Source organism: Apium graveolens, chromosome 9 (genome assembly GCF_009905375.1).
Source record: "Apium graveolens cultivar Ventura chromosome 9, ASM990537v1, whole genome shotgun sequence".
Lineage (NCBI taxonomy): Eukaryota > Viridiplantae > Streptophyta > Magnoliopsida > Apiales > Apiaceae > Apium > Apium graveolens.
The window spans coordinates 48,389,543-48,403,901 of record NC_133655.1 but is presented as its reverse complement, the minus strand read 5'-3'; the positions used below and the strand labels follow the sequence as shown (position 1 = coordinate 48,403,901).

The 14,359-nt window shown below is 37.8% G+C and overlaps 1 non-coding gene across 1 annotated transcript; it reads right to left on the bottom strand.

The window, feature by feature from the left end:
* Positions 1–1,380: 1,380 nt before the first annotated feature.
* Positions 1,381–1,487, bottom strand: LOC141688307 (small nucleolar RNA R71). Its single transcript, XR_012561757.1, has one exon. It is a non-coding gene; the product is annotated as a small nucleolar RNA R71 (small nucleolar RNA).
* Between the last annotated feature and the right edge of the window lie 12,872 nt (positions 1,488–14,359).

The window sequence follows — 14,359 nt, the reverse complement described above, 5'->3', positions numbered from 1 at the left end:
GTGGTGATTGTATGATAACCTAGTTTTGGTTGTGCTTATTCGTCTTGTGAGCGTCGCAAAGTTATAAGATAGTGTGTTAATCTTTAATGAAGCAAAAGTGAATTTAAGGGTTTAGAACTTGCTATGCTAGTAAAGGTTCATGTATTTGATATGCATGATGCGTAGGTAATTTTAACCATCTTACATGCCCTATGTAATCATGATAGATACTTGTGCTTAAACCGTTATATTGTCAAATTCTATAGACATATAGGGTCTCAATATAATTGGTGTCTATTCAGCTTCTATCTCTTTTGTGGATATCTAGTAGTATGTTATTCGTGCAACGAAAGTTGGCGTGTATAAGTTTCGTGTTATCTGATTAGTGTCATCACCATAACATGCTAAGGTTAAGAACAATAAAGCTATTTAATGAAGTATTTAATGAAGTTAGAATCTCATGTTTGTGTCATATATTATTCAACTCTCTTCATTCTCTTAGTTAATGTTCTTCAGTATAAATTCCCAATAGTTAATTGTAGTTATAATCAAAACCTAAATTGTTATTCGTCTTAGCATTGAATAATAGCCATATTATTGTTGCATAAGTGCATAAATCATAAGTTAACCTAAACCAGTCCCTGTGGGAATGAACTAGAATTTATTCTATATTACTTGTGAACGTGTATACGTGCATGAATTTTAGCGCGTATTTAGCGACTAACAAGTTTTTGGCGCAGCTGCCGGGGACTCGGTATTAACTTTTAGTTTATGTGTTTGTCATCTGTGATTGTTAAAGTTCATTGACTCGGACATTGTTACTTACCTACTCTTTTCCTTGTCGTGTTTCAGGTACTCTAGCGAGCTTGTATGCATACATGTTCGCGGGCTTGTAAGACAACTCTGGATCAATCCGAGGAGGAAGTTATAGTGGTTCGAAGGGAAGTTTTTGAGGAGGAAAAGAATATAGAAGAAGAAGAAGAGAAAGTCAAGGAACTAACTTTAGTAGTGATGGGAGACCAAGCAGAAATTCCTAAGGATTTGACGGACTATTCTCAGCCTAAGATCAATGACATTCAGTCAAGCATCATCAGACCAGCCATCTCGGCTAACACCTTTGAGATCAAGTCGACCAAAATTCAGATAATACAAAACTCAGTTCAGTTTGGGGGTTCTCCTACAGAAGACCGCAAGATGCACATCAGTGATTTCATCGAGATCTGTGACACTTTCAAGTTCAATGGGGTGACTGAAGATGCTATCAAGCTGCGACACTTCCCATTATCTCAGAGAGATAAAGCAAAGTGCTGGTTACATTCTCTACCACCAGGGTCTATCACCAAATGGGAGGATCTTGCTCAAAAGTTTCTCAATAAATTCTTTCCCATGGCGAAGACTGCAGCAATCAGGAATGATCTTACTCAGTTTGTGCAGCAAACTGGAGAATCTTTTTGTGAGGCTTGGGATCACTACAAGGAGATGCTAAGGAAGTGCCCACACCATGGCATGCCTAGTTGGATGATTATAAACTGTTTCTATAATGGTTTAGGCGCACAGTCCAGACCTATGCTTGATGTAGCGTCGGATGGAGCCTTGTGGGCCAAAAGCTATAATGAAGCTTATGAGTTGATTGAGCTAATGACAGCTAACGAATACCAGAATCCTACGCAAAGAATGTCGCAAGGTAAGGTAGCAGGAATTCTGGAAGTGGATACAGCTACTGCTATAGTTTCTCAACTTCAAGCTTTATCGATGAAAGTGGACACTTTGGCTAATTATGGAGTTAATTAAATCACTAGTGTTTGTCAACTTTGTACAGGGGCACATGAAACTGAGCAGTGTGCTATTTCTAGCGAATCAGCTCAATTTGTGAGCAACTTTCAGAGATCACAGCAGCAAGATCCAGCCACTTATCATTCCAATAACCACAATCATCCTAACTTTAGCTGGAGTAATAATCAGAATGCGGTGCAACAACCTTATCAACCATACACAGTAAAGCAATATAACCCTCCTGGTTTTCAGCAACCACAATATGGCCCTAGACAACAACTTCAACTTCAGCAGTTATCGCAAGCTAATGAAAAATCTGAATTGGAGGAGTTGAGGCTCATGTGCAAGAGCCAATCTGTTTCTATCAAGACCTTGGAGAATCAGATTGGGCAGATTGCTAATGCATTATTGAATCGTCAACCTGGCACGCTTCCGAGCGATACTGAAGTGCCAAGCAAGAAGGAAGCTAAGGAGCATGTTAAGGCAATTACATTAAGGTCTGGTAAGGTTGCAAATCCTGAAAAAGCTAAGACTCCAGAATCTGAAGTTGAGGCTGAAGAAGAAGTGCATAAGGAAGCTGAAGTGGAACCAAGGAAGACTACTATTGAACAAACTCCTCCTGAGGGTAATACATGGGAGAAACATACCTATCCTCCACCTTCCTTTCCTAAGAGGCTGTAGAAGAAAAAATTGGATAAGTAGTTTGGGAAGTTTCAGGAGGTGTTCAAGAAACTTCACATTAACATACCTTTCGCTGAAACTCTTGAACAAATGCCTAGTTATGCGAAGTTTATGAAAGGTATTCTCTCTTGGAAGGTGAAGCTTGATGACTTAGAGATAGTTGCTCTCACGAAGGAGTGCAGTGTTGTGCTGCAACAAAAGTTACCTCCGAAGCTTAGAGATCCTGGAAGATTCACTATTCCTTGCACCATTGGTAAGGTGTCATTTGACAAATGCTTATGTGACTTGGGAGCTAGTATCAATCTGATGCCTTTGTCAATCTTCAAAAAGTTGGATTTACCGGATCTAAAGCCTACTTATATGACTTTGCAGTTATCCAATCGTTCTATTACTTATCCGCGAGGTATTGTGGAGGATGTCTTGGTCAAGGTGAATAAACTCATTTTCCCTGCCGATTTTGTAATTCTTGATTTTGAGGAGGATAAGAAGATTCCCAAAATCTTGGAAATACCTTTCTTGGTGACTGGCCAAACCTTGATTGATGTGCAGAAAGGTGAGCTTACCATGAGAGTGCTGGATGAGGATGTTACTTTTAATGTGTTCAATACTATGAAGTTCCCTACGGAAAATGATGAGTGCTTAAAGGTGGAGTTGGTCGATTCTCTGGTTACTTCGGAACTTGATCAATTTCTTAGGTCTAATGCCTTAGAAAATGCCTTGTTGGGGAATTCTGATAGCGAAGATGATGAAGGTAATGAGCAGTTACAATATTTGAATGCTTCTCCCTAGAAGAGGAAGATGGATATGCCTTTTGAATCTCTGCGAATGGAGGAGCTGAACAAATCTCCTAAGCGCCTCAAGCCATCTATTGAGGAAGCTCTTACACTTGAGCTTAAACCATTGCCTGAACACTTAAGGTATGCTTTTTTAGGTGATGCATCTACATTGCCTGTTATTATTGCATATGACCTTTCAGGTAGTGATGAGGAAAAACTCTTGAGAATTCTGATAGAGTTCAAATCGGCAATTGGATGGATGATAGCAGATATTAAGGGGATCATCACTTCTTATTGTATGCATAAAATTCTGCTAGAGGAAGGTAGCAAGTCTACTGTTGAGCAACAAAAAAGGATTAACCCTATCATGAAGGAAGTTGTGAAGAAGGAAATAGTGGCTGGATGCAAGGAACATCTATCCCATTTCTGGCAGTTCATGGGTGAGCCCAATTCAGTGTGTACCAAAGAAAGGATATAACGACTCATGTATTTTCATTTATTTTAATATTTTAAAGGTGTAATAATTGAATAAATAATTAAATAAAATGTGTACATTAATTTTTGGCAGCAGTGTGTTTATTTTTACTATTAATCTGTGATATGTTGGTATAGGGGATTTGATTTATGGTTATTATTGAGCTATGTGGTTTTGTTATGCTTTTAAAAGTGATTTTATTACAATTTTCAATCCATAAATATTTGGATTGTCTCTAAAATTTGTTTTATAATTTTATAATTTCAATAATTATTTTTAGGACTTTATAAAATTGAGAAATCAATATTTCACTAATTATTTATCTTTAAATGATTTTCTGATTTTGTTTAGTTGTAAATTCCATATTTAATTCCAGAATTATTCAAAAATCATGAAATTCATATTTTATTAACTTTATAATATTTAAGTAATTTTAAAATTATTTTTGAAATTTTCGAGATTAATTTCACCCGAGTGTCGTTTCATTTAATTGTTAAAAAGAGGGTATAACGTGTACCTTAAAAATTATTTTAAAATTTTGAAAATTATGTTTTTAATTACTTCGGGATATTTATAATATATTAAGACTAATTTCGTAATTTTTGAAAATTGTATTGCGTACACCTTAGTCCGTTCATATCAGATTTCAGAGTTAATATTCAGTTTCCGGTATTAAAGGACATGTGTTACCTTCTTATAAACAGAAATTAACACGTATCCCTTATTAAGGACACGTGTTGTCTATGATTGTTTCTTCTCCATTTACTTCTCTCGATTGCAATTGCAATCTTTTGTCTCTCTCTGTTATCTCGGTTCTCTCCCTTCTCTTTTCTTTTTCCTCCCTTCCTCCTTCGGTTGTCCTTGCCCGGTGTTTTGCCGCCGTTTTCCGGCTTGTTCTCCTGTGAGCCACCGCTGTCCCTTAGTTGGCTTGGTTCTGTTTTTTGTCTCTGATTTCCTGTGCGTATATAAGTATATATATCTATATGTATGTTCGAGTTTATGTGTGGTCTGTTTAACTCTCGGTTGCCGCCGCCCCTCCCCTTTTTTCGGCGAGGACGGCGGCATGTAGCTGCTGTGTTGGCCTCAGTTTGTTTTATTTTGGCCGGTTGTTGTCTCGGTTGTGTTGATTGCTACCTTTTGCTTGATTCCAGTTAATTCAAATTAATTTTTATTAATTATTAATTGATTTTCTGTAGGAATTAATTATGAATAATATTCATGATGTCATAATTTGTGCGGGGAAAAATATTTTTGTTAATCGGTGAAATTTTCGTGTTGGAATTCGAGTAATCAAGTGCCCCGAGAATTTTGCCGCCGTCCGCGATGAATTTTTACAAGCAGACGGTGGACGGTGATGACTTTGTTCTGAGTCCTAATTTTTATAAATAATAAAATGAATTTGTATAATATATTTTTAAAATTTAATAATTATTTGTATTGCGAGTTGTATTAAAATGTGAGTTGTATGGAATTATGAATTGTTGTGATCGTTGAGATTGACGTCGATTATAAACAAAAGAGTTGATGCCAAAATTTTCTAAAAATTATTTTAAATACGAGAAAAACGTACCTATTTATATTAAGCGTTTTACCCCTATTTATATACAGACTACGTGATTACTTGTATAACTATTACACGAGTCGGGTTATCAGATTGGGGTATTAGGGTTTGAGGATATCAAGCATATCCGTATAACTGATTAATGTATTCTGTATTTGTAGATTCCAGTCGAGTTTTGCCAGACCAAAGTCAGCGTAAAAGCTACTTAGGGTTTCCGAAAGTGTTATAAGGCAAGTACCCTGAGCATTCTTTTATGGTTCAGTACGTATGAATAGCTAATGTTTTAATCTCGTAATGGAACATAGACGTTTTAAGTTATGTATCCCCTATAGTTATGAATCACTGTTTTCAACCTGTTTTGGGGAAAAGTAACTTCGAAAGGTACTATCTCGAATGAAATGATTTGCGAACTAGATTTTATATGTGTGTTGTTAAAATGAATGATTTTGAAATGAGATAGGTACAAATGTTTTGAAAACTGGAAAAAACGGTCAGATATGGGATACATTGGGGGCCATAGTAGGCCTATTGAGGTGGCGTAAGAGGCTGGTTCAGTTGCGCGCATTATATAACCGATTAGTCCATCAGGTCAGAGACCTAGCTAGTTTCTGAGTTCTAGAATAGGTAAATGGGATGGCAGTTAGAGCCATCTGGTGTTGATAGCCTGATCAGCTGTCTTCACATATCCGTTACGTATCTGATTTGGCTTTGTGATTCCCGTAAGGGTATAAGTACTTGATATAGTGGTTTTATAAATGTGAATATCATGCTAAAATTGGACTCTGGTACTTACACAGCACACTACTACGTTTGTTTTGTTAAAAGCATGCTAGTCAGTGATATCCAGTTATTCCAGCTTTTCATTATATAATGTTATTCGCATGATTACAACTCTGTTCCTATCATTATTTACATTACTGTTTTTATCTTGTTATTCATTGTTGGTACTGCTGAGCGACTATGCTCACCCTTGCAACCTGTTATATATATGTATCGCAGATGCTTAGAAGATAAATCAGACCTTGGCAGAACCGTGTTTCAGCCCCTTCAGGACCCGGCTCCTCAGAGGTAGTTAGTAACAGACAACGTGCAGTTTGATGAGTTGTTGAATAAGTTAGTTTATGTCAGACTTTTGAATAAATGGTTTCTAATAATATGTAGCTTGGATCATACTTGAACCTGGATCTTATCTTGGTTCGGTGTCGAGTTAGTTATTTTAATAATAATCTTGTTGTTTATACTTCTGGTATTTGTGTTGAGTGACGTCAACTCCTGACCCGGGGTTGAGGCCGTCACAGTTGGTATCAGAACTATAGGTTCAAGTCCATGATCCCGGCTAGGGATTGTGTCGAATAGGTGTTAAATTATGTCTTAAGGTGTGAGTCAGCAACTCATATAGATGAGCAAACCCTTAGAGTCAGTCGAGGGTTCTGACGACGTTACCCTGACATCTATTATATGTTTTGATAAAACTGCCTTGACCTTGTTGTGTCTTTCCTGTATATTTATCCTATTGGCAGTGGCCTATTGTGATCTCTAGTTCTCCATCTCATGAGAACCCATCAGACTTGGATAGTTCTGACTCCGAGAGGACCATGGATGTTGTTGCTGAGGAGACACCTATGCATCCCCCACCAGTTCCTTCCTTTGTACCGAGGGACATCCTTGGACCTAGTGCTCATCCCCGCTGGGTATGTAGGTCTGTGTCTGCTGTTAAGGATTTTCCTCCCGGCTGTGGTCCTAGTTCTTCCTCGTCGGGACCTCCGGTTCCTCCTGTGGCCCCTAGTGGTACCTCTTCTCCGATCCCTTACCATGTTCACCAAGCGGTGAATAGATCTTTTATCAGAGAGCAGAGTTGGCTGCTCAGCTTGACCAAATACCAGTTGCACCTTTCCAGGGCATCCCTGCCCCTTCCCTTGAGGGGCAGACCCGTGTGCGATCTTTGACCCATATTGCTGTTGAGAGGGCTAGATCCATTGACCGTTTCATTAGCTCAGAGTTCAGGGCTGTGCAGTATCAGGACGTAGTGAACTGTTTAGTGTTTGAGCTAGGTTCTATCGGTGGCAGTGGCAGTGGTTAGACCAGGGTTGCAGCAGAGAGATACAGAGCTCAGAGTTGGCTTCCAGGAGTTCTGTACTTGTTTTCTTTGTATATGTATATTATGTTGCGATAGTTTGTAGTAGGCGGAGGCTGCTATGACAACCAGTTTTGATGTGTATTAAGATGGTTTCTTTCCAGTTGGATTTTAGTTGTACCCGTTGGATTTCTGTTGGTTATTGTATCATAGATGCTTTATTCTATTATTCAGTTTTTATATGTACTTGTGCATTGTTATTATTGTTGTTACTATTATTGTTGCTTCTATTGCTGGCATTTCTAGATCATGATCATTTACTCAGGATGTATCCAATTTAACCGAGGATGAGGATATTATCTTAATGGCAATGCTCTCCTGATGCATATGTATAAACTGTTTAGAGCAAACCATTTTCTTATATGTGACTGTTATGTTTCAGGAGATGCCACTAAAGAAGAATTCTCAACCCAATAACGGATCTGTTGGGGATCCCTCCATGAGTGAATTGATGGATTTGTTATGTCAATAGTCTACACAGCTGGCCCAACAACAATAGCAATTCAAGCAGCAGCAGCAACAACAACAACAACAACAGCTCATACAACAACAACAACAAATCCAACAGCAGTAGCTGCAGATCCAACAGCAGCATGAGATGAGGGGGTCGAACCAGGTTGTTAGTTTTAAGTCTTTCCAGGTAGTGAAACCCCCAGAGTTTAAAGGAGAAGTGGATCCTGTCGCTGCCTGGATATTGTTGAAGGAGATGGAGAAGGCGTTTGCGCTCACCAAGGTGAGTGAGGATTTAAAAATAGATTATACTAGTTACTTTCTGAAGAATGAATCAAATTATTGGTTGGAGTCTACGCGAGAATTAGAAGGAGAAGGTCCTGTCCCATGGACCAGGTTCACAGAACTGTTCTTGGAGAAGTATTTTACGAACTGTCTCTAGAGTAAGATGTAGATGGAGTTTTTGGAGTTGAAGCAAGGAGACAGGAGTGTCACAGAGTATGAAGCGAAGTTTACGGAGTAGGCTCGTATAGCACCAGAGTATGTGAGTTCAGAAGCTCAGCGAGCAAAGCGGTTTCAACAAGGGTTGAAGCCAGAAATAACGAGTGGAGTTGTAGCTCTACAACTCAAGACGTATACTTCGGTAGTTCAGGCTGCCTTAGTAATAGAAAGTGACCAGAGGTTAGCTGCAAATGAGCAAGGTGAGAAGAAAAGGAAGTCTGAAAGTGGAACTGCTAGGTCAGAAGCAGGTATAGCAAGTTAGAAGTTCTAGCGTTGGTCTGGAAAGAATAAGAATAAGAAATTCAGAAGGCAAAATTTCCCCCAGGCTAGGCCCGGTACCACTTCAGTTAGTTCTACCCCGACAAGGTTTAGCAAGCCAATGATCGATTGTAAGACATGCGGGAAGAAGCACAGTGGTCAGTGCCGAGAAAATATCAACTATTTTAAGTGTGGCCAGAAGGGTCATTATTCCACAGAGTGCAAGTCCGAGACTCAAGGAGTAAACTGCTTTAGTTACGGCAAAGTGGGGCATATTGCTAGGAATTGCAAGTCAGTGACTCAAGGTAGTGTTGGAAGGAGTGTGTCCCAAAGATAAGCAACCAGTACTGCTAGAGCTAGAACATTTAAGATGACCAAGAAATCTCCAGCTCATGATTCTGATGTAGTTGCAGGTACGTTTTCTCTTAATTCCGTACCTGTTAACGTTTTGTTTGATTCAGGAGCGTCCAAATCTTTTATATATGTGAACTGTGTGAATAAAATACAATTGATGTTGGAAGACTTAGAGGAACCTTTGACCATAGAAGTGGCTAATAAAGATAAAGTTCTCGTAAGCCAATTCTGTCCTAAATGCTCCATAGAGATTTCAGGATATACTTTCCCTGCTGACCTAATACCCTTTAGGTTAGGAGACTTTGATATTATTTTAGGCATGGATTGGTAATCTCTATATAAGGCAAATATTGATTGTAAGAAAAATAGAGTTGTTATGTACACCCCAGATAATAAAAGGATCAGTTATCAAGGATAGAGGCAGGATAAAAAGTTCCTTTCAGCATTATAAACAAAGAGATTGTTGCGGCAAGGATGTGAGGTGTATTTGGCTCATGTGGTGGATACGAAGAAAGAGACCCCTACGTTGGATGAGATTCCCATAGTAAGAGAATTTCCTGACATTTTTCCAGAAGAGTTACCAGGATTACCACCTGATCGAGAGATAGAGTTCTCCATTGATTTGATGCCCGGAGCTGAACCAGTTTCCAAAGCTCCATATAGGATGGCCCCAATGGAAATGAAAAAATTGGCCAAGCAACTTCAGGAACTATTGGATAAGGGAGTTATTCGACCCAGTGTTTCTCCGTGGGGTGCTCCAGTGCTATTCGTAAAGAAGAACGATGGAAGTATGAGATTGTGCATTGACTACAGAGAGCTGAACAAATTGACAATAAAGAACAAGTATCCTTTGCCATACATCGACGACTTATTTGATCAGCTTAAGGGGGCATGTTATTTTTCAAAGATTGATTTAAGGTCCGGTTACCACCAACTGAAGATAAAGCCCAAAGATATTCCCAAGACTACATTCAGAATAAGGTATGGCCATTATGAATTCTTAGTGATATCGTTTAGATTAACAAATGTGCCAGCGGATTTTATGGATTTAATGAACCGGGTGTATAAGGAGTACTTGGATAAGTTTGTTATTGTATTTATTAATGACATCCTCATATATTCAAAGACTCCGGAAGATCATGCCATTCATCTATGGATTGTCCTTTAGAAGTTGAGAGAAAAGCAATTGTATGCAAAGTTCTCCAAGTGTGAGTTTTGGTTGACAGAAGTACAGTTTCTTGGGCATGTTGTGAGTTAGAAAGGTATCAAGATAGACCCAGTGAAGATTGAAGCCGTATCAAAGTGGGAGCAACCAAAGACTCCAACGGATCTAAGAAGTTTTCTTGGATTAGCTGCATATTATCAAAGGTTTGTAAAGGATTTCTCTAAGATTGCATCCCCATTAACCAAGCTAACCAGGAAGAATGAGAAGTTCATTTGGATGGAAAAGTGTGAAGAAAGTTTCCAGGAATTGAAAAGGAGGTTAGTGTCCGCTTCAGTACTAGCATTGCCAGATGAGACTGGAAACTTTGTGATTTATAGTGATGCGTCTTTAAAAGGTTTGGGATGTGTGCTGATGCAGCACGATAAAGTTATCACCTATGCCTCTAGAAAACTAAAGCCTCATGAGCAGAAATATCTAGTCCATGATCTTGAGTTGGCAGCTATAGTGTTTGCACTAAAGTTGTGGCGTCATTACTTGTATGGAGAGAAGTGCGATATTTATACGGATCATAAGAGCCTGAAGTACATATTCACGCAGAAGGATTTGAACATGAGACAAAGAAGGTGGTTGGAACTAATTAAGGACTACGATTTTTTAATTAACTATCACCCAGGAAAAGCCAATATGGTGGCTGATGCCTTGAGCAGAAAAGAGAAGTTGAATATGGTTCGGATTATGGAAGAATTGGCACGAGACTTAGAAAAGATGGAGATTGAGGTTCGAGTACCAAGTGAAAGTTAGGAGCAGCTATATGAAGTTTCCTTTCAACCATCGTTGATGGAAAAGATTAAAAGGTGCCAAGAAGGAGTTATAGAACAAGAGTTGGATACTCTGACAGGAGAAGAGTTGTGTACCCAAAAGGATAGCTAAGGTTTGTTCAGATTTTCCTCTAGAGTTTGGATTCCTAATATACTGGAACTGAAACATGAAGTATTACATGAAGCGCACAATTCTAGGTTTTCTATCCACCCTGGTAACACTAAGATGTACCAAGATTTGAAGAGAAACTTTTGGTGGCCAGGAATGAAGAAGGATATTGCCAATTGGGTTAGTAAATGTCACGTGTGCCAGACGGTAAAAGTGAAACATCAATGACCAAGTGGATTGTTACAACCTTTGGATATTCCCCAGTGGAAGTGGGAAGAGATTGTCATGGATTTTATAGTGGGATTGCCAAAGACGAGAGCAAATCACGACGCTATTTGGGTAATCATTGATAGGTTGACCAAGTCAGCGCATTTTCTTCCGATCAATGAAAGGTGTTCTTTGGAAAAGCTAGTTAAGTTGTTTTTGGATGAGATAGTGACCAAATATGGGGTTTCTGTGTCCATTCTGTCAGATCGAGACTTGAGATTCAATCCTAGATTTTGAAACCCAATTCCAAGAGTGTCTAGGAACTAAGTTGAATATGAGCACCGCCTATCATCCTCAGATAGACGGTCAAAGTGAGAGAACGATTCAGACCATAGAGGATATGTTGAGAGTTTGTGTTTTGGATTTAAAGGGAAATTGGGAAGAACACTTACCTTTGGTTGAGTTCTCGTACAACAACAGCTACCATGCCAGCATTGGAATGCCGCCTTACGAAGCTTCATATGAACGTAAGTGTAGATCACCATTGTATTGGGATGAAGTAGGAAAGAAGAAAGTGTTAAGCCCCCAGTTGGTTCAGCAAACCAGAGATGCGGTAGCATTGGTTCGGAAAAGGTTAGAAGCAGCCCAGGATAGGTAGAGAAAGAATGCAGATTTATATAAGAAGGATGAGAACTTCAAGATAGGAGCATTGGTGTTACTAAAAGTAACACATTGGAACAGGTTAGTATGATTTGGTCAGAAAGGTAAACTTAGTCCAGATTTATCGGACCATTTGAGGTTTTGAAGAAAGTAGGGAAGGTTGCCTACGAGATAGCGTTACCACCACAGTGGCATCACATTCATAATATATTCCACGTATCTATATTGAAGCCCTATGTTCCTAATTCGAATCAAGTCATGGAATATGAACCGATTGAGCTTCACCCAGATTTGACCTATGTGGAACAACCGATTCAAATCTTAGACCGTAAAGAACGAGTCCTTAGGAATAAGTCGATCCCCATAGTGAAGGTTTTGTGGAGAAATCCTGGAGTAGAAGAATCTACTTGGGAATTAGAGTCTGACATGCTTGATAAATATCCTCAATTGTTTAGCTAAGTCAGATTCTGGGGACATAATCTTTTTTAAGGGGGAAATGATATAACAACTCATGTATTTTCTTTTATTTTAATATTTTAAAGGTGTAATATTTGAATAAATAATTAAATAAAATATGTGCATTGATTTTTGGCAGTAGTGTGTTTATTTTTACTATTTATCTGTGATCTGTTCGTATAAGGGATTTCATTTTGTGGTTATTATTGAGCTATGTGGTTTTGTTATGCTTTTAAAAGTGATTTTATTACAGTTTTAATTTCATAAATATTTGGATTGCCTCTAAAATTTGTTTTATAATTTTATAATTTCAATAATTATTTTTAGGATTTTATAAAATTGAGAAATCAATATTTCACTAATTATTTATCTTTAAATGATTTTCTGATTATGTTTATTTGTAAAATCCATATTTAATTCCAGAATTCTTTAAAAATCATGAATTTCATATTTTATTAAGTTTATAATATTCTCGTAATATTAAAATTATTTTGGAAATTTTCGGGATTAATTTCACCCGCATGTCGTTTCATTTAATTGTTAAAAATCGGGTATAACGTGCACCTTAAATATTGTTTTAAAATTTTGAAAATTATGTTTTTAATTACTTCGGGATATTTATAATATTTTAAGACTAATTTTGTAATTTTTGAAAATTGTATTGCATACACCTTAGTCCGTTCATTTCAGATTTCAGGGTTAATATTCAGTTTCCGGTATTAAAGGACACGTGTTAACTTCTTATAAACAGAAGTTAACATGTATCCCATATTTAGGATACGTGTTGGCTACGGTTGTTTCTTCTTCATCTGCTTCTCTTGATTGCAATTGCAATCTTTTGTCTCTCTCTGTTATCTCGGTTATCTCCCTTCTCTTTTCTTTTTCCTCCCTTCCTCCTTCGGTTGTCCTTTCCCGGTGTTTCGCCGCCGTTCCTTAGTCGGCTTGGTTTTGTTTTTTGTCTCTGATTTACTATGCGTATATATGTATATATATATCCATATGAATGTTCGGATTTATGTGTGGTTCGTTTAACTCTCGGTTGCCGCCGCCCCTCCCCTTTTTTCGGCGAGGACGGTGGCGTGTAGCTGCTATGTTGGCCTCAGTTTGTTCTGTTTTGGCCTGTTGTTATCTCGGTTGTGTTGATTGCTGCCTGTTGCTTGATTCCAGTTAATTGGAATTAATTTTTATTAATTATTAATTGATTTTATGTAGGAACTAATTATGAATAAATCTTTATGATGTCATAATTTGTGCGGGGAAAAATATTTTTGATAATCGGTGAAATTTTCCTGTTAGAATTCGAGTAATCGAGTGCCCCGAGAATTTTTCCGCCGCCCGAAATTAATTTTTACGAGCAGACGGTGGATGGTGATGACTTTGTTCTCAGTCCTAATTTTTATAAATAATAAAATAAAGTTGTATAAAATATTTTCAAAATTTAATAATTATTTGTATTTTGAGTTGTATTGAAATGTGAGTTGTATGGAATTAAGAATTGCTGTGATTGTTGAGATTGACGTCAATTGTAATCGACAGGTAGGCTTATAAACAAAATAGTTGCTGCCAAAATTTTCTAAATATTATTTTAAATACGAGAGAAATGTACCTATTTATATTAAGCGATTTACCTCTATTTGTATACGGAGTATGTGATTACTTGTATAACTATTACACGAGTCGGGTTATCGGATTGGGTTATTAGGGTTTGAGGATATCAAGCATGTCGGTATAACTGATTAGGGTATTCTTTATTTATAGATCCCAGTCGAGTTTTGCCAGGACCGAAGTCAGCGTAAAAGCTATTTAGGGTTTTCGAAAGTGTTGTAAGGTAAGTACCCTGACCATTCTTTTATTATTCAGTATGTATGAATATCTAATGTTTTAATCTCATAATGGAATAGAAATGTTTTAAGTTACGTATCCCCTCAAGTTATAAATCACTATTTTTAACCTGTTTTGGTGAAAAGTAACTTCGAAAGGTACCTATCTCGAATGAAATGAT